Source organism: Hyaena hyaena, unplaced genomic scaffold (assembly GCF_003009895.1).
Source record: "Hyaena hyaena isolate Hyena2069 unplaced genomic scaffold, ASM300989v1 scaffold_546, whole genome shotgun sequence".
Lineage (NCBI taxonomy): Eukaryota > Metazoa > Chordata > Mammalia > Carnivora > Hyaenidae > Hyaena > Hyaena hyaena.
The window spans coordinates 497,502-523,197 of NW_024081179.1; the positions used below are offsets into that span (position 1 = coordinate 497,502).

The following is a 25,696-nucleotide window of genomic DNA, read 5'->3' on the forward strand; positions in this document are numbered from 1 at the left end:
ACATTGACATTCCAGAACCAACATGGCTTCCTTGGGGCGGGGGCGGGGGGGGGGGCGGGTGTCTCACTCCAGCTTGTCCTTCAGAGGGGCCGGGCACTTTCCAACTGTAAATCAGCTGAGCTCACCCCCTTGCTTAGAATACTCAGGGGCTCCACAAGGCTCAGGAGCAGCCCTTCCCAAGATGAGGGTTTTCTAGTGATCAACAGGAAACAGGTCTTCACTGAGCACTTCAGAGCCGGACGTTCACATGAACCTCGGCTTCTTCCCCCAGAGACTCTTCTGGGGCTTGAGCTCCCTCAAACCCCGTCTGAGAAAAGCCTAGACTTCAGGGTGAGCTACCACTCCCAGCCTGAATTCGGTGTCACCTTCCTGGCCTTCTGACGACCACATGCTCCACTGAGCCTGCTGTCTCAGCCCCAGACAAGTGGTCTCAGGCTGCTGTCGTCCCCCCCCATGCTTGGTGACTCCGATTCACCCTCCAAAATTCAGTTCACAGGCTACCACCTTTGCACAACCTCCCTCGGCCACCTCCTCTCACCAGGGGGGCTACATGCTCCATCCTTTGTGACCCAGTTACTCTTCACACACATCTTTATTACATCACAGTATGAACGTGTCCTCCAGCGGTTCACTTCCGAGTCTGTCACCTGCCACCACCTAGCCAGGATCTGGGGCGGGGCAGGCACCCAGCAGTCGGGTGGACTCCCTGGATGACACACTACGGAAAAGACTCCGCCCCGGCGTACAACTGAGCAAACGCCGCACATAATCTAAGATATGTCCAGTTTGTCCAATAAACAAGCATGGTTCCCTTCAATTCTTCTTGGATGTTACCATTTCAATTTTACAAGCAGTTAAGCAGTTACTTCTGCTCACTAACCCATATGAGGAAATTAGAAAATTGGGGGCTTTGGAATACTGAAATAAATGGCCTAGAACCTACAGAATTTGGAATAAAATAGTAATTCCTGGATCTAGTGCAAACAAGTCCAGAACTGAAGGGCCTTAATGCTTTAACCATTTCTTTCCTTTAAAAAAAATTTTTTAATACTTTATTATTTTTCAGAGAGAGAAAGAGGGGCAGGGGCAAAGAAAGGGAGACACAGAATCTGAAGCAGGCTCCTGGCTCTGAGCTGTCAGCACAGAGCCCGATACCATGCGGGGCTTGAACTCACGGACCTTGAGATCATGACCTGAGCCGAAGTCAGATGCTTAACCAACTGAGCCACCCAGGTGCCCCAATGCTTTAACAGTTTCAACAGAACTAGAATATATTTTTATTCTTGTCACACACATTTGATTTACGCTTCTAATGGTACATTATGCAATTTCATACCCAATGGTATTCAAGATCTAGTAATATACTTGCCTAAATTATCCTTTATTAAGTCAAAATATCAAATTAGTGAAAACATTTCTTTATTTTACTACCTTCCCTTTAAGTGCAAATACTACAGTTCACTAATAAGTAGCAGAGTGAGCACTGTTTCCCTCAGTTCCTCAGAGTATCTTTTTTTAAGTTTGTTTATTTTGAGAGAGCCTGAGTAGGAGAGGGGCAGAGGGAGAAAATCCCAAGCAGGCTCTGCACTGAGCACAGAGCCTGACACGGGGCTTGAAGCCACGAACCGTGAGATGGTGACCTGAGTCATGGTCGGATACTTACCTGACTGAGCCTCCCAGGAGCCCCTTACCGGGGTATTTTTATCCCTACCCTTCACCCCTGCCTACGCAGCCCAAGGCATGCTCTCTGTACCATGCGGCAATGAATGTTTACCTGCTCTCGGGAGAAGGGACCCTGGCCGGTGGCGAGGGGACCAGCATGGGCACCCCCCACCCGGGGAGCAGGGCGGCCCTGTCACGCACTCACGAAAGCTCAGCTTGTGCTCATTTGCTCTGAAAAGCAGAGTCTCTGATGAACATGCTGTCAGAATGAACAATGGAATGGCACTATTTTGGGACACTTCTGAATTACCCAGACTTCTCAGCTCACGAGTAAAATCGACATGGTGGGGTGGGGGAGGAGCGGCAGAATGGCACAGTTAGGAGTCTGAACACTTCATTGTAAAAGCTAAGCCCTCCCAGATACCTTACCCCAAAGTCACAAAACATTACCTCAGTTTTTAAGCTCTGCTCTGTAGTCTTTAGTAAACCCTATCTTTTCTAATCTTAGCAAACTTCATTTTCCCTAATCTCTAATTATCCAATCCAAGCTAATTTCATTCTAATCATGACAGATTTACCGGCTTTCAAACTAAATGAAACTGGCATTGACCTGGATAGTGCAGGCTTCCCTAGAGCATCACCTAAGATTAAAGCTGAGAAGGCTGCCGCCATTCTAGCAAGATCTCCTCCACTTAGGGAAACTAACACCTCCAACACAAATACCGTAGCATATTGATCCTACAAGCACTTTCTGTTTTGTTTACATTTTAACATCTCTGAAATCACAACGTATCTTACAGCTGACAGCATGTCACAATCCAACAGGTGGTATTTTTTTCTCTCTTGATAGTAAGTATAAGACAGACATGAAACCGGTAGGATCAGGGGAACTAAAGAAAACAAGGACAGGAAGGGGCGCCTGGGTGGCTTAGTCGGTTAAGCGTCCAAGTTTCACTTAGGTCGTGATCTCGTGGTTCGTGGGTTCGAGCCCCGCGTCGGGCTCTGTGCTGACTGCCGGCTCAGAGCCTGGAGCCTGTTTCAGTCTGTGACTCCCTCTCTCTCTGACCCTCCCCTGCTCACGCTGTCTCTCTCTCTCTCCTAGAAATAAATAAAAACATTAAAAAATAATTAAAAAAAAAAGAATATTTGAGCTACATAAAGAAAATAGGCTAACCACCAATAACCACTAATTTACATATCTACATGTATCCTTTCAAATGTTTACAAATTTGGGTATTTAAAGAATTTTCTTGGGGCACCTGCGTGGCTCGGTTGGTTAAACATCCAACTTTAGCTCAGGTCATGATCTCACGGTTCGTGGTTTAGAATCCCGTATCAGGCTCTGTGCTGACAGTGCAGAGCCTGCTTGGGATTCTCTCTCCATCTCTCCCTGCCCCTCCCCCACATGTGTGTGCGTGCACAGGTTCTCTCTCTCTCTCAAAATAAACAAACTTAAAAAATAAAAATGTTAAACACATATTTACATATGATCTCACAATTCCACTCCTAGCTACCCAAAAGAATAAAAATTTATGTCCGTACAAAGTCCTGTATGTAAGTGTTCATAGCAGCATTAATAGCCAAAATGAGGAAACAACCCAAATGTCCAACCAATAAATGGATGAATAAAATGTGACATATCTATCACGCAACAAGTATTATTCAGCCATAAAAAGAAACAAAGTACTGGGGCAGCTGCTGGCTCAGTCGGTAGAGCAAGTGACTCTGGAGGTCAGGGTCGTGCTCATAAGGAAGCTTGAAAGAAGTCAAATTCTGTCACTGGCTCCACCATGGATTCTGCTGTGCCCGCCTGAGGAAGCCACAGAGGTCATGCTTCTCAGCAGCAGCTCACAGGCCACACGGACAGGATATGTGCTTTAGGACAATGCTTCCGCGGGTTTGCTGGCCCTTACCCACCCGCTCAGCTACAATAGGAGACCCTTTAGCTCACCAACCTCACCTACTTCCATTTTCTAGTGGGCTGTGTGTCCCAATATGAGAACATTATTAGCTCGTTTCTGACCCTAGCATATTGCAACACTGTTCACCAATTCACCAACTTAAAACCTCAGAAACCTTAGGGTTTTAAGGAAAATTAAGTCTAAGACACCGCTCTGAATGCCTCATCCCACTTCCCTAAACCAGCCTCTCAAAGGCTGAAAAACACATGCCAGGGAGCCCTTATCCACTCACACAAAGCAAGGAGCATAAAATAAGACAGACTTGGGAGGCACCTTCTCTCCCATTCCCCACAAACACATTAGTAATCCTGTCGCCCCTCATTTCAAAGTATGCCCGAATGAGACCGCTCTTTTCCACTGCTACTACCCTGGCCCAAACCACCACTACCACTCAGCTGGACACTTGCAAGAGCAACTTAATTGGTCCATTTTTCACTCTTGCCCTTCAGGTATATCACTTCGCTCAATACCCTCGAGTAGTTTCCTCTCTCCGAATAAATTCCAAGGTCCTACATGATCTGTATTTCACACACACACACACACACACACACACACCACCTGGATCTTACCTCTTAACTATACACCTCCCTTTACTTCCCTGCTCCAGCCACAATGAAAGAACACATTTTCACTGTTCTTCCAACAGAGCAAGCCAACTTCTGCCTTAGGGCCTTTGCACTGGCTGCTCTATACCTCAACTACTCTTCCCCCAGCTACTAACATGACTGTATTATTCTTTCAGGCCCCTGTCCCAGTGTCACCTTATCGGAGGAGCTTTCCCTCATCGATCGATCTAAAATAACCCTATTCTGTCACTCAATCCTTATACCATACTGCTTTTTCCTTTCCTCTTAGCACTCACCACCACCTAATCTAGGTTACAGATTTATGTTCATCCTCTTCCTGGGACGAAAGCTGAGAACAAGAATTTTAGTTCACTGCTGTGTCACTAGTGCCTGCAGGAGTGCCCAGAACATAGGGGGCACTCGATAGACTTCTCCAATTATATATAATTTTTCCTTTTAGGTTTACTTATTTGAGAGCGAGCGAGAGAGCGAGCGAGCGCAAGCACACACATACAAGCCGGGGAGGGGCAGAGAAAGGGAGAGAGAAGAGAGAGAATCCCAAGCAGGCTCTGAGGCTGACACGGGGCTCAAACCCACAGACTGAGTGAGATCATGACTGGAGCCGAAATCGAGAGTTGGACATTTAACCGACTGAGCCAACTAGGTGCCCCCCAATTTTTTTCAATAGGTTGAGTTATAAAGGTAGGCACCCACCTTCTCATCTTCAAGGTCCCTACAGAAAAAGGCTGCGAGTATTTTATCCTTCTAATCAGTAAATTAGTCCACATCAGAGAGAAGAAAAACATTTTTGAAAAATCAAAGTCAGGAGCCTATACATACGTGTAACACGGGGCAGATTCACACAAACCCGGAGACTGTATGGCCGCCCCGTTAAAGCCTTCCCTTCTCCCACAAGGGGGCACTGCAGAGCATCAGGCACCGAGTGCTCCCTGCCCCCAGAACGTTTGGGAGGAACAAGATGAACTCCAAAGAAAACAGAGGAATCGTTTAGTAAGATCATGTTAAGTTCAATTTCCAAAACTGAGATTTGCATTATTTTGGAATAAAACAGAACTGGCCTTTGGAGAGCAATAGGATTTTTTCCTACTAAATGAGAATTACAAACCTGAGGGGCTACATCTTTAACCCTCCTTAGGGGACAGATACATTTAAATACCTGAAGTGCGTCTATTCAGAGTTAAATGTCTATTAAATTAGATCCTCAATAACCATATCAATTCTGTTTAGTTCAAATCACTGTTTTTATTTGCTTTAATAATGAAACATTTAAGAAGTATACATTCCATCATACAAAAATTCCCTCTCACCAACCTGAAATGGTGAAATCTGGGTTATATATTATCCCCAGGAATACAAAATATACACCTTAGCTTCCCTTCACCTTATTAATAATCTCTTCGCTATTTAAAAGTATATACATATAAAGGAAGTATGTCTAAAACTGTGTAGAAATGCAAAATTCACAAAACTTTCCATAATGCTTAGATATATCATTACTACCAGATGCGGAGGTGGGTGATGCAGCTGACCAATTCAATCTATTCACTAAGACTTAAAGAATCCTCTACAATAGGGGTGTCTGGGGGGCTCCGTCGGTTAAGCATCCAATTCTTGGTTTCAGCTCAGGTCATGATCTCATGGCTCCTGAGTTCAAGCCCCACACTGGGCTCCACACTGGCAGTGCAGAGCCTGCTTGGGATTCTCTCTCTCCCTCTCTCTCTACTCCTCCCTCATTCTCTTTCTCAAACTAAATAAACAAAATAAAAAAAGAGAGAGAGAATCTTGGGGCGCCTGAGTGGCTCAGTCAGTTAAGCGTCTGACTTTGGCTCAGGTCATTTCACGGTTTGTGAGTTTGAATCCCACATCCAGCTCTGTGCTGACAGCTCAGAGACGAGCCCGCTTCCGATTCTGTGTTTCCCTCTCTTTGCCCCTCCTCTGCTCACGCTTTGTCTCTCTCTCTCTTTCTCTGTCTCAAAAATAAACAATAAAATAACATTTTTTTAAAAACAAGAATCCTCTGCAATAGAAAAAGGGCAGCATCAACTCTGAACTCCTGTTGATCAATGTCGGGAATCACTGCCTAGTATGAAAGCTGCTGCGCTGACACCGTCCATGTGGGCATTAGGGACGCTGAACACACACAGATTTTCAAACCACAGGTTGTGACCTACCAGGAGGCTCTAAAATCAGTTAGTGCCCAAAGGCCAGTTTTGGATTTTAATGGAGTGGAACATAAAAATATAAAACAGTGTTAAGAGGACAAAACAACAAACCACAGACGGGGAGAAGATATTTCAAAATACATACCTGATAATGGACTTACATCCTAAATATACAAAGAACTCTTAAAACTTAATAAGCAAACCAACTAAAATATGGACAAAGATCAAATAAGACCTACAGATGGCACATAAGCAGAAAAGCCGCTCAACTCCCTAGATCACTAGGGAGTTGCAAATTCAAACAATAATGACACCACACACCTATTAGGACGGCCAGCCCCCAAAACACGGACACCACCAAATGCCAGGAAGGACATGGAGCAGGGAGCTTGCTGTCGGAAATGCAAAATGGTGCAGTCACCCTTTGGAAGGCAGCCTGGCAGCAAACGTACTCTCACCATATGATTCAGCAATTGAGCTCCACAATATTTACTCACATGGGTTTGAAACTTACATACAAAAACCTATACAGGAATGTTTACAGCAGCTTCATTCCTAACTGCCAAAACCAAGATGTCCTTCAGGAGGTGAATGGATAAACAGACAGTGGTCCATCCAGACAATGGAATATTATTCAGTGATAAAAAGTGACAGCTGTCAAGTCACAAAAAGATGTAGAGGAATTTTTTAAGATTTTAGACACAGAGGAATCTTAAATGCATACTGCTAAGTGAAAGACACCAATCTGAAAAGGCTACACAATGTATGATCCCAACTATATGACATTCTGGAAAAGGGAAAACCGTGGAGAAAGTAGAAAGATCAGCAGTTGCTGGGGGGACGTACCCATACTCTGAGATGCTGTACCAGCGGATAAATAACATCACCCATTTGTCAAAACCCACAGACTTGTGCAAAGAGTGCACCCCTGTGTAAACTATGGCCTTTAGTTTAGTAACAATTTATCAACATTAGTCCATCAATTGTAACAAATGTAGCACACGAAAGCAAGATGTTAATGACAGGAAACTGCTGGGGCTCCATTTTTTCTGTAAACCTAAAACTGGTCTAAAACAATAAAGTCTATTAACTTAAAATAAAAAATGAAACAATACACTACAGATGGTAAGGGTAAATGTGTTCCTTTGAAATTCTGACTACATATATTTATACAGAGAGGTGTGTGTGTGTAAGATGTGTAAGACTGGGTCACCCTGTGAAAGGTACTTCTTAGTGTGGCTCATGGTCTAAGTAGTTTAAAAGATACTGCTTCTCAGGGCCTCATGAAACCCAATGAAGTGAACAATCACTCCACTTCCGTCCTGTTTATCGGGTTACGCGGCACTGACATCCACTCCACACAGTCTCCATTCTCACACCAACTCTGCAGGACACATGTGCCCTTCATTTTACAGAGTAGGGAAAGGTGTGCAGAGGTTAAATTACTTGTCCAAGGTCACTGAGCTAATTCATACCAGAGCAGGATGCAACCCCATCCGACTCCCCAGCTCTGCTCTGAAGCACTAACCCGCTGGCTACAAAATAAAAAATGAAAGAGCAAACATTTTAATTACACCTGTCTTACTTCTATTCTACATTATATAACTTCTCAGTTAGCTAAATTCAATCTAGTGCTTATATCTGAAACTATCTGAAATGCCAAGTTCATCATTATACAAGGGAACCAAAACAAAGAAACATGCATTTTTTCTAGTTACTCAACTAACTATAAAGATTATCCGGCTAAAACCATGTAAGTGTGCAAATTAAATTTTCTTTACCTTTCAAAAACTAAAGTTATATATACCCCCAAATCCTCAGAATAAGACTTCCTCCGTCTATATATTTCTTTGCAAAGTTCAAGAAAATATATTCCTATATGTATTTTTTAAATTTACCTATCTACTACTAGGTACACAGCCAACAAAATTAAAAACATGTCCTACGGGGCGCCTGGGTGGCTTAGTCGGTTGAGCGTCCGACTTTCGCTTAGGTCATGATCTCGCGGTTCGTGGGTTCGAGCCCCACGTCGGGCTCTGTGCTGACTGCCAGCCCAGAGCCTGGAGCCTGTTTCAGTCTGTGACTCCCTCTCTCTCTGACCCTCCCCTGCTCACGCTGTCTCTCTCTCCTAGGAAGAAAAACAAACAAACAAACAAAAAACATGTCCTACATGTTTTCTTACGCAGGAACTTGAGCAGAAATGTTTACGGCAGCATTATTCCTAACAGCCAAAAAGTGTAAACAGCCCAAATTGATGAACGGATACACCAATGTGGTGGATTTCTAGAATGAAATATTATTTGGCCATAAGAAGGAGTGAACACTACAACACAGATGAACGTTAAAAAGATTACGCTCGGGCTCATAAATCTGAAGCAGCCAGATACAAAAGTCACACATTATATGATTCCGTTTACACCAACCCTCTGGACTAGGCAAACCTATAGGGATGGAAAGCAAAGGAGGCCATCGGCCGGGGGTGGGGCGGAGGTGTCCTTGTGGAGTGGTAACAATGTCCTAAAACTAGGCACGGTGGTGATGGCTACCGATGCGGTGGATATGTTAACACCACTGAACTGTGTGCTTTAAAAGGGTGAATTTTACAGTATGTGAATTATATATTAGGATAGTTGTTCCTTAAGGAAAAGAAAATGTCTAGCTATGCCAATTATAACTATACAATCAGGAAAATATTTTTCCCAATGGAAAAGCATTAAATATACAAATTATCTCCTTGTATATTTTTTCTTTTATCAAATAATAAACCTTTATGCTGTACAAATTCTGTTTTTTCATGTGTTAGTATCAAAAGTACTAATTCTTTTGTCAGAAGGAAAAAAAACTTAAAACAACAAAGATATTTAGCAAAATAATGTCTCTGAAGAACTTCAATATCCTCATGTGTGTAGACATACCACAGTCAATTCTGTCCATCTCATGACACAAAATCAGAATAGTGCGGGGCGCCTGGGGGCTCAGGCTGTTAGGCGTCCGACTTTGGCTCAGGTCATGATCTCACGGTTCATGGGTTCGAGCCCCGTGTCAGGCTCTGTGCTGACAGCTCGGAGCCTGGAGCCTGTTTCAGATCCTGTGTCTCCCTCTCTCTCTGCCCCTCCCCGGCTCAAGCTGTCTCTCACAGAAATAAATAAAAACATTAATTTTTTTTTTAATCAGAATAGTTTGCAAAGGGAATGCAAGTCCAGTAATACTCTTCTTTTTCCAGACGGTTGGCCATTTTCTCTTTCAGCTCTTGCAAACCATGGTCCCACTTTGAATTTGCTTATAATGCTTTCAGTTACCATTCTCAAAATGTTTCTCATCTTTAGAAAACTAAGCAAAAGTGAAGTGTGGAAAACAAAAGTCCCACTGCCTAGAGTTTATCTGTGCCATTTACAAAGGAAAAATACTTAAACAGATGTCCCCTGAGCCTTGTGGAATCTAAATCCAGTCACTAATGATATGAGCCAAGATAAGACGTCCTAATGAAACCAGACAGACCACGGTTGTTACAGCAGACTGATACGGCAGATAACATTTCCCCTAATCCGGTGAGTTCCGTGGAAGAAAAGTTCAGTGTTAGCACTGTTCAATAACAACTGTAACCAGGATCTAGAAATCACTATGAAAACAAAAACTAAATATTAATTTACTCATCTCCACACAAAACTGTCATTTAAAAAAAGGCTGCCTAAGCTTTCCGAATAACTTTAAAAAGTAAAACCTCAACGTTTTAAGTGTCCACAATAAATGCCTTCTTGCTCATATTTTATACCAGCAAAGCTTCTTCTTGGAGGTGGCATACATATAGAGCTACAAATTTCCTTTTTCAAATTCTGCTAGTATTGACATATTTTAAAGTTTATCTATCTATCTATCCTCTATACTCAACGTGGGGCTCAAACTCACAACCCTGAGATCAAGAGTAAAATGGTCTTCTGATTGACCCAAGCTGGCATCCCTCTTTTGGACTTTTATTCTATAACCTCAATTTTGTTAAAGTTTTATTAAACATTAAAATTTTTTTATTTTATTAAAAATTTTTTAATGTTTTATTTATTTCTGAGAGAGAGAGAGACAGCGTGAGAAGGAGAGGGTCAGAGAGCGAGGGAGACACAGAATCTGAAACAGGCTCTAGGCTCTGAGCTAGCTGTCAGCACAGAGCTCGATGCAGGGCTCGAACCCATGAACCATGAGATCATGACCTGAGCTGAAGTTAGATGCTTAACCTACTGAGCCACCCAGGCACCCCTAAAAACTTTATTTTAGAGAGAAAGTACACAAAAGCAGGGGAGAGGTAGAGGGAGGGAGGGGGAGAGGAGGGGAGAGAGAGGGCGGTGGTGGGAGGAGGGAGGGAGGGAGGGAGGGAGAGAGAGAGAGAGAGACAGAGAGAGAGAGAATCTTAAGCAGGCTCCACACTGAGTGAGGAGCCCAACACAGGGCTCCATCCCATGACACTGGAATCTTGACCTAAGCTGAAATCAAGAGTTGGACACTCAACCAACTAAACCACTCAGGCGCCCCTTTTTTAAGTTTTATATTAGCCGGTTGATTTTTTTTTTTTTTAATTAAAGTAAGCTCTATACTCAATATGGGACTTGAACTCATGCCCTTGAGATTAAGAGTCACATGCTCTACTGACTAAGCCAGCCAGGAGCCTCCATACTGACAATGTTTTAGACGCTCAAAATGAGAATGACATTTATAACAAGACCCTTAACATAAAAGGACTTTAACAATTTGTTGATAATAAGAACACCTATTATTTCCGAGCTTACGATGTTCATGGACAGGCCCTTTGTTTTCCCATATTATATGATTCTCCCAAAAGGCTTAGGGAGCAAGGGGCTAAGATGATCCTGTCATTGTAGACAGACAGAAGGGTTGCCTAAGGACACATAACTAAGAAGTGCCAGAATGTCTGACCCAAAAGCATCTGACTCCAAAGCTTAAGTTTCTACTAGAATAGTTCAAGGACAAAACAGTGCTAAAATTCACTAATGCTTAAGAAAAACACACACACACTATTTAAGTTCTTCATCTTGATGAAAGTGTAAGAAACCATTTTTAACCAAAAGTTATCAGATGAGAACATAAACTCCAAGTACTTATGAGGAAAGAACTCACTTCATATAATGTAGACATACCTTTGAACAGCAAAACACCGTAGGTATGAACCTAAGAGTGAACTGTAGAGATTCATTACAAAACCCAAGATGGGCGTGCTCAACAGCCTAAACAGCCTCCAGGCAGAAACTATCTCACTAAAGAAACGCTGAAAAGGAAAAGTCTGAAGCCTTCCCACTCATGAATTCACCTCTTCTGGGGACTTGGCCTGGGTTCATAAAGATGTGGACTCATGAAGATTCACCTGCGGTTGATCTGCTCAGATACAGAAGCTGGGGTCTGCCCAAGAACCTTTACAAAACACGTGTACAATCTGCAAAATTTCAACACCACTCCTTTTGAAGACAGAATTATGTATTCCATCTTTTATTAAAACAGTAGGCTGCATACAAGTTTTATTATTATTACATGACCAAAATTTTTACCTTTCTAAACAATAACTTACATTATTTCTGACTGTTGGTATTGTCAGGAAGTTATGCATTTTCAAAAAGGGAAACGAATGAGCATTCCCTCAGCAACCCCTAGACAACGATACCCCAGCTGTGACGGTCCTCACGGCAACCTTAGGGACCCCAGCTGCGATGTCTTTTAGATGGCAGTTCTCTCCACTCCTCTCTGAGACTCACACCTGGGCAAGTTCCCAGGGGTCATGGTTACTTTACATGCCCATCTCTCTTGCCATTGCTGGCTCAATGAAGGAAAACACAACAGAAAATGTATTTTATTCCACAAGTGTTTACTGAGTGCCTACTCTGTGAAGGAGATTCAGCATCGACAACGCAGAGAGGGCTCCTGCACTTGTGGGCATATGATTATGGTCTGGGGGAAAAAAAAAGTCGATTAAAAATATAGGAGGTGGGTGGTGATATACCCTATGAAGAAAAACAAAACAGGCAAAGGAGACTGGGAAAAGGACAATTTTAATTTTAAATAAGGGGTCAGAAAAGGCCTCGCGGCAGGAAGTGAGAGTACACCTGCAGAAAGCTCGAAGGAAGAGCACTGGAGCAGGTGCATCAGCCCGAAGGCAGAGGGAACGCTTGGTAAGATTCAGAACCGCCAGGGAGTCAGCTTGGCCCGAACAGAGAAAAAAGAGAAATCAAGGGGGAAGCGGAGGGGATGACAGGTAAAACTACTAATTAGGCTTTTGCTCAGGGGAGCTCAGAAGCCCTCGGAGGGCTGTGAGCTAAGAAGTGGCATCATTTACCGCAACAATTTGCAGGCTCACTCTGGCTGCCTTGTTGACAGCAGATGGAGGGGAAAGAGCACAGAAATAAGGAGGCCCCTCGGGCAGCTAATATAAGAATCCGGGAGACAATGAGAATCCTGCAGGGAGCACAGACCAGAAGCTGGGGAGCCTGCAGAGGCGGCTCGGACGAGTGTGCGGACAGAATGCACGGGGACTGTGGGGAGAAAAGCTGTGGCACCAGAGGCGGCCGGCTCCACCCGGGCCAGTCAGTTGTCCAGCTCGCCCATCGGTGTCGTCCAATAAAGCCCTTCTTTTCCAAGATGTTTCTTTAGAAAGCAAAAGTTGGTTTTTGCCACTTGAAACCAAAGTGACCTTAATCACCAAAATAATTATCATTTTACAAATGAGAAACCTGAGGCATAAAAAGGTTCGGCACGCATCAGCTAGTCAAAAAAAATCAAGGGGTGCCTGGAGGGCTCAGTCGGTTAAGCATCTGACTCTTGATTTCAGCTCAGGTCCTGGTCTTGTGTTTGTAAGTTCAAGCCCCGTGTTGGCCTCCACACCAACAACTAGAGACTGCTTGGAACAGTGCCTCTCTCTCTCTCAAAATAAATAGACAAATATTTTTAAAAAATCCAGTGTTAGGGGCGCCTGGGTGGCTTAGTCGGTTAAGCGTCTGGCTTTCGCTTAGGTCATGATCTCGCGGTTCGTGGGTTCGAGTCCCGCGTCGGGCTCTGTGCTGACTGCCAGCTCAGAGCCTGGAGCCTGTTTCAGTCTGTGACTCCCTCTCTCTCTGACCCTCCTCTGCTCACGCTGTCTCTCTCTCCTACAAATAAATAAAAAAACATTAAAAAAAAAAATCCAGTGTTAGTTCCAGATTTGGTGAAATGTCATCTGGAAATCAACTATCCAAAAAAAAAAAAAAAAAGGAAAAAAGAAAAGAAAGACGCTTAGCGCTCATCCAAGGCGCCACAGTTAGCAGGCAGCTGAGCCCACCTATGAACACAAGTTTGACGAAGTCCAAACCCGGGCTTGCTCCACCACCACGCACTGCCCCCCAGGCCCCAACCGGTCCTCCACCTGCAAGCAGGCACAGGGAGCTTACGGCTAAACCCACCCCAGGGAGGTGCGGAGGGCAAAGTCAGCACGAACACCCGCGTCAGGCCCAAGCCTTCACGAGTCTGAAGCGGGAACTGTCCGGTCATGGCGAAGTCCTCTCCTCTCCCTTCACCCCACAGGGTCAGGGACCTTGAGCAACTCGGTTTAGCAAACATAGGCAAGTCCCGGCTCCGTACCAAGTTGAAAGCTCTGGTTGTTTCTATCCAAACAGGAGAGAAAATCGAGTTCAGGTTGGCAGATCATCTTTCCTTTGGTCTTATCATCTTCCCACACCGCCACAAAATAGTTTTCTTTCCCCTCTGATCTCAAAAATAGTCAAGGTATTATTGTTGGCCGAGCCCCCAGTATGTCCTCACAAGAATCCCTGTTTTGACACGAAAATAAAATACTGTGTTCCCTACGGTAATATTCATACTATTCCTATTAAAAGCATATATCTGAAGCTGCAAATTTGAGATGACAGCACATAAGAGCCTCGTTTTTTTCTTCAATAGTCACTAAAGTTGTTTGGGGGAAAAGATTAAAACCTCTTTGACAATCTGAGTTACTTTAGATTAAGTGACCACTTGCTTCTTAAAACTTTCGTAAGCATTCAATTAAAAGGGACATGCTGAGGGATGCCTGGGTGGCTCAGTCAGTTGAGCATCCGACTTCGGCTCAGGTCGGTTCATGAGTTTGAGCACTGTGTCGGGCTCTGTGCTGACAGCTCAGAGCCTGGAGCCTGCTTCGGATTCTGTGTCTCCCTCTCTCCCTGCCCCTCCAATGCTCATACACTGTCTCTCTCAAAAATAAACATTAAAAAAAATTTTTTTAAAGGGACACGCTGAGAGTTTCAAAATTAAGCTATCATAAAGATTAGTCATCAAATCTTAGAGCCAGAAGGAATCTAACCACCACTCTTTCCCCCATTTTACAGATAAGGAAGCAGAAGCCCAGAGAAGGAAATAATTTGTCAAGGTTAATAAATCTTACGAACAACAAAAAAACCAAGACTGAAATCAGGTCTCTTGACTTTCAGCCCAGCAGGCTGGCTCCCTCTCAGCAGTTTATTTCATTACATTGTTTACATAATATTAAATGAGAAGGTCTGTAAAATGTCTAGTAAGAAGCCAAATATACAATATTCTCTCAAATCTAATTTCCTCCCTCTCTTATTTAAATATGTGATAACAATTTTGGGCATTGAAAACGTTAGAAAAACCCCCATGACTTTAAAAATTATAGAAATGAGCTGAAATTAAGTCACAAAAGAGAACCATGAAACAAAATTGATACGGGAAGACATAATCAAATACAAATTATAAAGCGTAGCTGATCACAAAACAAACTTATAATATGCTCTGAAAATGTTATAAGAGGGCCTCGCTAAATATCAGTGGGATCCTGGAAAATGTAGGCTAAGTAACATGATTTTATAAAAAAAAAAAAAAAATGAGTAAGTCCAAGGCATTTGATTAGGAGATAATTGAGGTAACCATATAATTAAGAACGAAACATGGCTACTTAGAGTGAAAACTGAGCTGAAGAGACAGACTTCCGGGACAAGAGGCAAACACCAAAACCCTTCCCGTCTTATGGCCCCGCGGAAGGCATTCCTCAGAAAAAGTACACTGTTTCATACACAACAAACTCCCAAGAGACAAGAACCACAAAGCATCAAATCTTTAAAATAATGTTTTAATGTTTATTTTTGAGAGACAGACAGAGCTTGAGCAGGGGAGGGGCAGAGACAGAGGGAAACAGAATCCGAAGTAGCTCCAGGCTCTGAGCTGTCAGCACACAGCCCGACATGAGGCTGGAACTCACAAACTGCCAAGATCGTGACCTAAGCCAAAGTTGGACACTCAACAGACTGAGTCACCCAGGTGCTCCAAGAATCAAATCTTTTAAAAATCAGGTCTAAAGAGAAAACAGAAACTCACAGAATAGATTTTTTCCCCCAGGAAGATTCATTCCAACTATCTACTTTACCAGCGGGTGAAAAGGTAAACCTTCTAAGATGCCCCACCAATCCTACCTCAAAAAAAAAAGTATTGTCCAATTCTTCATTCAATAGGAACAAGGAAAAGAACCATTTATGACACACAAGTGAAAGGGGTAGGAGCATTATCCCCATTTTACAGATGAAGCAGGATCAAAAGAGGTTGATAGGGGCGCCTGGGTGGCTCAGTGGGTTAAGCGTCTGACTCTGGATTTCAGCTCAGGTCATGATTTCTGCGCTGTCAGCATACAGCCTGCTTGGGATTCTCTCTCTCCCTCTTTCTCTCTGCCCCTACCCTGCTCAGGTGCATGCTCTCTCTCAAAATAAATAAATAAACTTTAAAAAAAAAGAGGTTGATAGCTTGCTCAAGGTCAACTGAGGGTTGACTCCAAAAACATGGCCCGTCCATGAAAGTCACAAGTTTCACTTGGGACAGGGATCCTAACTTGGCCGACCACCTCCCTGACTTCAAGATGGTGGCGGACAATGTTTTTATTCTCAAGAGAGAGTGAGGGGCAGGAATGGAGAAGTGTTCACGTGCACCTCACACACTAAGCCCAGCTATAGGTTTGTCTCTTTCATCCAAGGACAGCAAAAGGTTGTGGACCATGAGGACTCTGGTGCCCAGATCTGGGCTCCACAGGATAACCAAGATACCACCCTGAGGAATCAACTGACCTTGGAATTTCAAACCATAGGACCCAACATCAACCTTCAAGGGTTCTGTGGTCTGCTTCTTCGTTAGCTACCATGTCCAGCAGTGGTGGCGATGGTACCTACTCACTGACATTATGTGCTAGACCTCATGCATACTCCACATGTAACATGGTTCGATCCTGCTAGAAATCCTGGAAGAAGGTCTTTGTTCTTTTTTAACTATTATCTTCGTTATTTTCAGGTGGCAAATTAACATATACATTTTTAACAATGGAGGAAATAAAAAATAGTTCTCCTAGGGGGCCCTGGGTGGCTCAGTCAGTTAAGCATTCAACTTTAGCTCAGATCATGATCTTGATGTTCTAGAGTTGGAGCCCTGCATCTGACTCTGTGCTGACAGCTCAGGGCCTGGAGCCTGTTTCAGATTCTGTGTCTCCCTCTCTCTCTGCCCCTCCCCCACCTGCATCTGTCTCTCTCTCTCTCTCTCTCAAAAATAAACATTAAAATAAATTAATAAAAAAATAGCCCCCCTAGTGACCCACACTTTAAACAGATGGTAGATATCCTTTCGGATGTTTTCTACTTCTTTTACGGTAAGATTACAGTAAGGGGAATATTGGTTTTCCAGCCAACACTGTATTTTGGGCATTTTTCCATGAGAATACACACAGTTCTACTTCACTCTTTTTAAAGCTATATGTCATTTCCTCTATGTGGCTATCCCATAATTTATTTAGAGACAAGCATTTCTCCTTTCATTTTAAGGAAGAGTAGATAATCTTCAGCAGGTTCCGTAACTGTCTAAGGTCACACAGCTGGGAAGTGGCAGGGTCAGGGCCGACACCAGACCTGATTCCAAAGTCTGCACGCTCAAGCGCTCCTGCCCTACATGCAACTGTTCTGCAAGCTTCTGTCAACCAGACTTGCTAGGAACCCCCAAGGACGGCAAACGAGTGCGGTCAAGTATCCAGCGCCTGGCATGTGCTGGCACACGATGAAAGTTAATACATGTTGTAATAATAAATGTAATAATTTCATGTTGCTCTTCCCTACTAGGCCACTCATATCCTTCATAACGCCCCGGCATACGGTGGGGCAGCCAGATCTGTTGAAAGTACAGACCCAACACCCAGCACGGACTGCCTCCCACACTCAGCCTACGTCACTTGGCTTCTCTTGGTCTGAGAATTCACGTGCAGCTCAGGCTCAGAGCCCACTTGCTTCTCCAGGGGCTTCCCTGACAGAGGCCTGTCACACGGAGACCTCTCTACTCAGCTCTAATACAATGTCACGAGAAGTCAGCACTAGAAAGGATCTTTGCAGTTATTTGCCTGACCCCTTCTTACTCTGTAGTAATAGAGATCATACACCGTGGTTTTACGATAAACTAACAAGGGTTCAACCCATAAGAAATTGAAATTTTCAAAGCAAAAGTACAAGACACCTCAATGTAGATTATGCTAGGTACTACTTGGGGAGGGGGAGAAGATAGAAAGCAGGGAGATTCTGCATAGATACCCATGTTGATTTGAGTTTGAAAAAACTAGAACCCTGAGTTTATAGTCTTGTCCTGCCTGACTCCATGGCATTGAGGAATTCTGACCCCGGTAATCTCCAGCACCAGTCTCTCCTCTATTAGCCAGCCCTCATAAACTGCTAGAAACAGGTTCTTCTATTGTATCATTAAACCATAAAACTTCAGTTTAAAAGACTTTAATAACAGTCTTTGCATAACAAAAAAGCTGGCAAAGTAATCACAAAAGTTCATTTTCCATTAAATATAGTCATAGAACTTAGCTACTTTTACTTCACTACCAAAAGCATGACCAGCTACTATTATTACTAAAAAAATGTCCCATTTTCCTCTCCCAGTTACCACATATAAGCCTTAGAATCGAATTACTAGCCACTCTCCAAAAGGAATATCAGAAACCAAATGGACCAGAAGGTATTTTCTATTAACAATGATATTTGAGGATTTGTTCAATGCTAGAGGTAAACAACCACATAAGGAGATAAAAATCAGGCCCTCGGGTTGGTTTGATTTATGGTGAGGCACTGCAGCAAAAGAGGCTCAAGAATCTGGACCCCATATTGTGCAGCAAAGTGTTTGCCTGTATAGAACATGAACTGGACACATTTACAGAATCACTCATTCGTTCAGGAAATTTTTTACGGAGCCCAGCCTGGCCCTGGGCCAGCCTCAGGGCACACAGAGTCAACGTGTCCCCTGTCAGTGAACTGAGAGCAGAGACAGAGAAGGGACAGCAGGAAACTAGAGTGGGAAGCTGCCGTGAGCCATGAGAGCCTGGCCTCGGCACAGACTTCCCAGAGGAAGCACCGTGTAGGCTGAGGCTGAAGGAGTTCGCTGGAGAGGAGAGGGCCGTGGGTGCGGGGGCCTGGGCTGGGCAGATCATGTTCTGGTAGAGATGGTCTGTCTCACTGCTCTGTAGACCACACAGCAGGGTAGGAGGTCAATCAGCGCAGATGAAAGGGCTGTGATGAAATAGGCCCCCACCAGGTACAGTTTCCTCCCAGGCGAAGAACTCGACATTTGGGTGCCCGTACCACAAGCTGGTGAGGTTTCCAGCCGTGCTTTCCTCCAGAAGGTGATAAAGGACCTTCTCTTAAAATGTCTTCCACTTCCCAAACAGTGATCTCTTATATTTTGGTTTTTCTTTTGTTACTTCTCTACTCTATTTACAAATAACAGTAATAAGGTAAAACTCCCAAAATAACCCAATGTTAAAATAGACCAATGGAAAAAATTAGAACTAGGTAGTCTCCCCAGACGTAGCAGTGCTGAGAGTATTTCTGAGAGTTTAATGGTAACGGTACCAGAATCATCTTTTCACATTTTCTTAATTTTAATTATAATCCTAAATTCTTTAATCATACTATTTCTTTGGTTGTTAAGCGGCCTCAATGTTGCAGCAAACGGGAAAGTTACTCAAAGACATCAATTAGAAAGCATCCTCACCAAATTACAATTGTCATTTTTTTCCTTGACGGTGAAAACTTGTTAAAACGCCTATCTGAAATTAAGCAGTCTCCAAAGCAAGAATGTCTTTAAAATGTAGTGAATCAAAATCATTTAACATTTTGGAGATAATAAACATTTGGAGATAAAAGCATGTATCTATAATGCTTAGTATACAACAGGCACTGCCATAGGTTCTCTTTATCGAACAACTCATTTAATGCTCACACAACCTAATGAGGTAGGTACTACTACGACCTCAATTTTACAGACAAGGACACTGACACATAGTTTATGTAGCTCATCCAAGATCAAATAGGTAGGAAATGAGACAGCTGAGATTCAAACCCAGACAGTCTTCCCCTAAATCCATGTTCTCTAACTACTACATTATATTGCCTTTCAGTACTTTTTCAAATATAAAAACAAAAATTGGTAAATAAAAATTACTATAGGGGCAACTGGGTGGCTCAGTCAGTTAAGCATCTGACTTTGGCTCTGGTCATAATCTCACGGTCTGTGAGTTCGAGCCCCGCGTTGGGCTCTGTGCTGACAGCTCAGAGCCTAGAGCCTATTTTGGAGAAAGAGAGAGAGAAAGAGAGAGAGAGAGAAAGAAAGAGAGAGACTGCCCCTCCCCTGCTCGCACTCTCTCTAAAACGAATGAATATTTAAAAAAATATTTTAATTACCTTAATGAAATACTAGCCATCTATAATCCTTGAGGAGTTTTTTTGAATGACAGCATTCTCTGAAGGTCTAATTAATCCCTTTGAGCCAAAATCTGAAACTGTTCTGTCCATGGAATGACCACTAGCCACACACAGCTAGTGAGAACCTGAAAGGTGGCCAGTCTGAAGTGAAATGGGCTAGATGTGCAAAATGTTTTTTAATGTTTTTAACGTTTATTTCTGAGAGACAGAGCTTGAGCAGGGGAGGGTGAGAGAGAGAGGGAGACACCAAATCTGAAGCAGCTTCAGGCTCTGAGCTAGCTGTCAGCACAGAGCCTGACGTAGGGCTCGAACCTATGGACTACGAGATCATGACGTGAGCCGAAATCGGACACTTAACCGACTGAGTCACCCAGGCGCCCCTGTGTGAAATATCTCCTGGATTTGAGAGGCTTAGCATGAAAAAGGATGTAAAGATTCTCACAAATAAGGTTTTAAGATGACACTTTTCTCATCCATGAGGATTCCAGCCACTGTCGACATCACTGATATTATTTACTCTGTTCTTGATGACTCGTCATCATCAGGAACTTTAACTACCACCTGCGCGTAATCTGTAATCTGTAATTGTGTTGTTATCTTCGGTGTTGACTGAGGTCAGGCTGCCCACCCTCAGACCAACCTTGGGTGGTGCTCCAAGCGTGTCTACGGTTTCCAGCAGTCTGTCTGCCCCTCTAGCAACTGAGATACGGCATCTGAAGGCCGAGCCCGGTAAATCAGAGATGTGCCACCCCGGGGAGTGAGGTGAGGCCTGAGGAGGGTCGGGTCGCCCACACACTGGCTTCAGTGCTAGGTTCTTCCACGACTATTTTGACTGCTCAGAGGCGCTCTTCTGCTTCAACGACTTAACAGACTCCTCCCACAGACTCTAGACACCTAGTACCAACTTTAACTTTTTTAATGCTTAAAAAATTTAAACTGAAGCACTTCACAATTCAGCTTAAAATCCTGTAACGGTACTGCAGTTTGAGAAGGTGAGCGAACTCTGGAGAGGGACGGTGGCGCTGGTGGCACAGTGTGAGGGTGCTGGTGACATGGGACTACACTCTTAAACACGGGTAACGTGGGAAATTTTATGTCATGTGTATTTTACAGTTAAAAGCAGAAACCCTCAACCGTTTCATACCTTTCTTAGGATCAAGCGCACGCTCTGATGCAGCTCAGACACGGCCCCCGAGTCTGACTGGTGCCCCCCTGAGCACACCTCACGGATCCGGACCTCAGGGTCTTGTGCGTGTTAAACCCTCTACCTAAAAGCCTTTCCCGTCCCCTCTGCCCCTCCCCCTCATCCCTGGAAACTCTACTCAAACGTCCCCTCGTCTGAACCCTCCCCCACTTCCCGGGTGAGAAGGCCCCTGTCGCCACTGCGCTGCTTGTGCCTCGTACTCCGCCGCTCTTCCCACCTGCACGTTCTCGGACCGGCGTGTGCCCTCGGCTGCGGCCCGCCGTGAGCTCGCGGAGCGCAGGGACTGGGCCTGCGCCCCGGCCCCCGGCACAGAGCCAGCATGTAAGCGCTGCGCCCCAAACGCCTGTTGAGGGCATTCAGTAAACAAGCGGTTACGGAATGCCTACCGGAGGCAGCCGTGTCCCAAGCCCTGGGGACACCGCGGCGGGAAACGAAAACAAAAGCCTGCTTTCCGGGAGCTTCCGCAAGTTAAGTGCCAGGTGGACACTGGTACCGTAAAGAGAAGTGAAGCACCCTAAGGGGAGGGCCATTTCATACACGGTGGCCTGGAAGGTGCCATCTGGGTAGAGACCAGCAAGGAGGGGGCAACTTTTCAGCTCACTGACAGAACTGAGTGAAATGAATCTTATTCCGGTTCTAAACTGTGGTCTGGAAAACAGAAGGTACTGGAAAGAGAAGGTAAACTTTAATTTCCAAGAAAAGCAAACCATTCACCGCACCCCCCCACCCCCCCCACCCCCGGTCTGTTCTAGCACCGACAGCTGCTGCCGTCAGTAGCTAGCTCTGTCAGCAGGCAGGACACCGGTGACCCGCCTCAGCGGGAGAAAGTGCACTTGGGATCCTTTTCTGTGTCCTGGCCACCACGAAGGCTTGTGGCCGCTAGAGAAAACTTAAGAACAACATTTACTGAGTGCTTGTTCTGTATATTAATAGAATGCTCTCAGCATGTGACAGCCCTCACAACAGCTTTTTGAAATATCCTGTAATTAGGGGCGCCTAGGTGGCTCAGTCTGTTGAATGTCCGACTTGGGTTCAAGTCACGATCTCGCGGTTCGTGGGCTCGAGCCCTGCATCGGGTTCAGTGCGGACGACAGCTCAGAGCCTGAATGCAGCCTGCTTTCATTCTGTGTCTCCCTCTCTCTGACCCTCCCCTACTCATGCTCTCTCTCTCTCAGAAATAAATAAAAAACATTAAAAAATATATCCTGTAATTAAACCCATTTTAAAGAGGAAAATAAGGCACAACGAGGGTAAATTACTTGTCTGAGGCCACAGACTAGTAAGTGGCAAATACAGAATTTGAAACCCTGGCTCTGGAGTCTGAGCTGATAACCGCTGTGCTATACGGCTGCACACCTGTTTCCTATCACAAAATACTCTTTGTTCCTATTGTTAGGTTTTTTCCTTGTTAATCCTAAAATTTTTACTTCATCTTTCTTCACACTTTGACCAAACCTCATTTCTCATTGCTAGTTCTACCACAAAAATCTGTCTGTACGTTGATCATTTGTGAGGTTAAGCATTAGTTACTGATTTTATTTTCAAGGCTGCCATTAGAAATACGGACATGCAACAGAGGAAGAGCAGAGCACAAACTATCGGAGTGCAGACACAGACACACGGCCACGACAAGTGTGCAGGCGAGGCCTGCCCGGCGCTGAGAGCACAGGGGCGGGGAGCCAGGCCAGCCCCCTCCCCGGGCGGTCGGCCTGGTCTCGTGGGGCCCGGGGTGGGGTGGGGGGTGGGGGGTGCTGACTGACAAGTCGGAGGGCCGGGGTGTGGTACGCCACAGCCACCTAGGCAGCAATCTCGAATGCCTGAACCACAACGTTAAAAACCACTTAACACAGGGCCAATGATTTTTCTTTTTATTTATTTTCCCTAAGATTCCAGCGTAACCCCTTCTGGATACAGCAGACATCTCGAGCTCAATACAACCAAAATGAAGGTCACTGGTCCCCTTAAGCCCTTAAAACAGACTCCTTCTCAAGAGGTCTCTATCTTAAAGGAAAGACAAGCCTGGCTGCTGACGCAATGAACCTGTTATCCTCGGCTCCAGCCACTGTACTTCCTTCCTGTCTCTCTCCAGCACATGCACACTTACACGTGGGTCTTTGCTCACAAGCCATCATGCCCACACTGCCACACGCATACACACTCCAGTGGTGCTCTTTTACCCACTGAGCAGATCTCTCGGGTCAAGTCTGGCTTGCACCACTTGGTCTCCTGACTGCCATTCCTGCTTTTTCAGGCTCCCTGGCTCCGCAGTCTATTCTCTCTGGCTTCAGAATTATCCCACTTCCTTACAAATCTGATTACATCGCTGCACTTTTTAAAAATGTCTGGTGGTTTCTGACCATCCACAGGATCAAGTGTGAACCCCATCACACACACACATACACACACACACACACACCTCTTCACAATGGTGTCCAAATTACTTTATACACATGATTTCTCTTTTCATTCAACAAACTGTCACTGAACACCAACTCCGTGGCCGGTCCCTTGGGCAGGCACTGGTAGTAAGGGGCAAACAGAGAGAGACAGCATCTGCTCTCATGAAACTTACAGCCAAGGACAAGAACAGACATTAACCAAATAGTCACACAAACGAATGTTTCAACTGCAAGTGTGGCGAGTACAACAAAGACACTTCAGGCCAAGTGTTCGGAGTTAGATGGGGTGACAGCCATACACCCTTATGAATATGCTAAAAACCACTTAATTGTACATGTTAAAAAATGAATGTATGGTATATGAATTATAGCTTAGAAGAAAAAGACGCACCAGGTTGAATATCCCTACTAGTAGATCTGGGCAAGGCAAAGGTAGTAAAGGCTTCCCAGAGGAAATGAGACTCATCCCAAACAACTAACATCTACTGAGCATTTACTGCACACCACGCACCTTTCACCATAATAATCAACCTGATCCTCCTAATCACCTGATAAATTTGCTATTATTATCCTCAGTTTAAGAATTGAGGGGTCAAGTAACTTTACCCAAAGTCAGAGAGCTCATTGGTGAAGCCAGAACCCTGGGACTGATGGACACCGGGACTCGCCTGCTACACCTTGGCAATGCCAGCTATTCAGAACTTACAACACAAAAAACAAACCACTGTTTCATTTCTTCCAATAGAAATTTCTCACCGTATCTTTTGTCTTTAAAATAGCCTGTATGAATAACCTGTAAGGTCCTAAAGATCCTAAACTCCCCCACTCTCCCTCTCACACACTCTGATCCAGCCACACAGGGCTCCTTTTGTTTCAGTATGCTGGGCGTGGACCTACCACAGGGCCTTTGCATCTGCTTCAGCTATGACAGTTAAATCATGACATACATTATAGATCATGATTCTACCAAAACTTCAGTTAACATTTTCTGTAGATATACTAACAATCCTACTAGCAAGATCCTGTACTGAACTATACACTAATATTTCAAATGTCATTTGTTAATTTTAATTTTTTATTAAAATTTTTTTTCTTCCTTACGTTTATTCATTTTGAGAGAGACAGAACAAGTGAGAGAGAGAGAATCCCAAGAAGACTCCATACTGTCAGCATGGAGCCCGATTCAGGGCTTGAACTCACCAAATGTGAGACCATGACCTAAGCCAAAGTCAGATGCTTAACCGACTAAGCCATGTAGGCACCCCTAATATTTTTTTTAATGTTTGCTTATTTTTGAGAGAGAGACAGAGTGAGCAGTGGAGTGGCAGAGAGAGAGGGAGACACAGAATCTGAAGCAGGCTCCAGGCTCTGAGCTGTCAGCACAGAGCCCGATGCGGGACTTGAACCCATGTACGTGAGACCACGACCTGACCCAAAGTACGAAGCTTAACCAATTGAGCCACCCAGGTACTCCATTTATTAATTTTAGAACAACCTCATTTTCACGGTCCTTTACTGCTCTACCTGTCACCAGGTAGATTTTTATTTTACAAAATCCAGTAACAGTAGCTTTTGCTTCTCAACTACTATGAACAGCAGCCATACAGCTATATTTGCAGTGAAATAAAGCCACTGGGCCAAGAAAGTGTGACAACAGAACTTGGTTATCACCATTTCTAAGTTCATCCCTAGAACCACTGCTTGTGAAATAACTATGGCAACAATACTTCTGGGCACCAAAATACCACCAAACTTTTGCTGAAAATTATTGCCCATCTGTGAAAACACACACACAACACATGTTGACAGCCAGTTACATAACTTCAATACAAATTAACACGATGATAATTTAAGTTCCTATTATGCTAAAAATCCTAAGTAACTCTAAGGCATATACAGTGGTATAGTAGGTTTAAAGTAGAATGCTGAGAAAGGAAAATTACATTTACATTTAAAACAGT

General features: G+C 44.2%; 1 protein-coding gene across 3 annotated transcripts in view; it reads right to left on the reverse strand.

Moving 5' to 3' along the window:
* Positions 1-25,696, reverse strand: part of PPP1R13B (protein phosphatase 1 regulatory subunit 13B) — a 91,792-nt gene that overhangs the window by 59,020 nt on the left and 7,076 nt on the right. Inside the window, exon 1 of one of the 3 annotated variants that reach the window (XM_039255830.1) lies at positions 12,240-12,296. The exons of the other annotated variants lie outside the window; for them this stretch is intronic. The gene's annotated coding sequence lies outside the window, so the exon portion shown is untranslated. Of the gene's footprint in view, positions 1-12,239; positions 12,297-25,696 lie in introns of those variants that run through there. 3 annotated transcript variants of the gene reach the window in all.